The following is a 382-nucleotide window of genomic DNA, read 5'->3' as shown; positions in this document are numbered from 1 at the left end:
ATTTCAACCAAAACATTAAAATATGAATAATATAAAACAACAACAAAAAATAAGACGGCAACAAAAAACCAGAGCCCTCTAGTGAACATCAGCACATATTGTAGAATAGGTTCAACCCAAATCTTTTCAGGAACATTCAGGAAGATCTGAATTGCACAATACATTTAATCACAATGCATTTATGTTGCTGCATTTCCACTTAAATTTCATTGTCCCACTATGAATGTGAGAACTGATCCGGTGACTCACATTGGAACCTGTAAAGTGAACAGTCTGAGAGGCCAGATTTGATAACACAGTGTAGTAGAGAGCTCCTCAGCTCTAATGAACACTACAGATGTATCAAGCAGGGGAGGAGGGGTACGCCAACGGCAGTGTAAAC

The sequence above is a fragment of the Micropterus dolomieu genome, linkage group LG15 (assembly GCF_021292245.1).
Source record: "Micropterus dolomieu isolate WLL.071019.BEF.003 ecotype Adirondacks linkage group LG15, ASM2129224v1, whole genome shotgun sequence".
In the NCBI taxonomy this organism is placed as follows: Eukaryota; Metazoa; Chordata; class Actinopteri; order Centrarchiformes; family Centrarchidae; genus Micropterus; species Micropterus dolomieu.
This window is presented reverse-complemented; position numbering follows the sequence as displayed.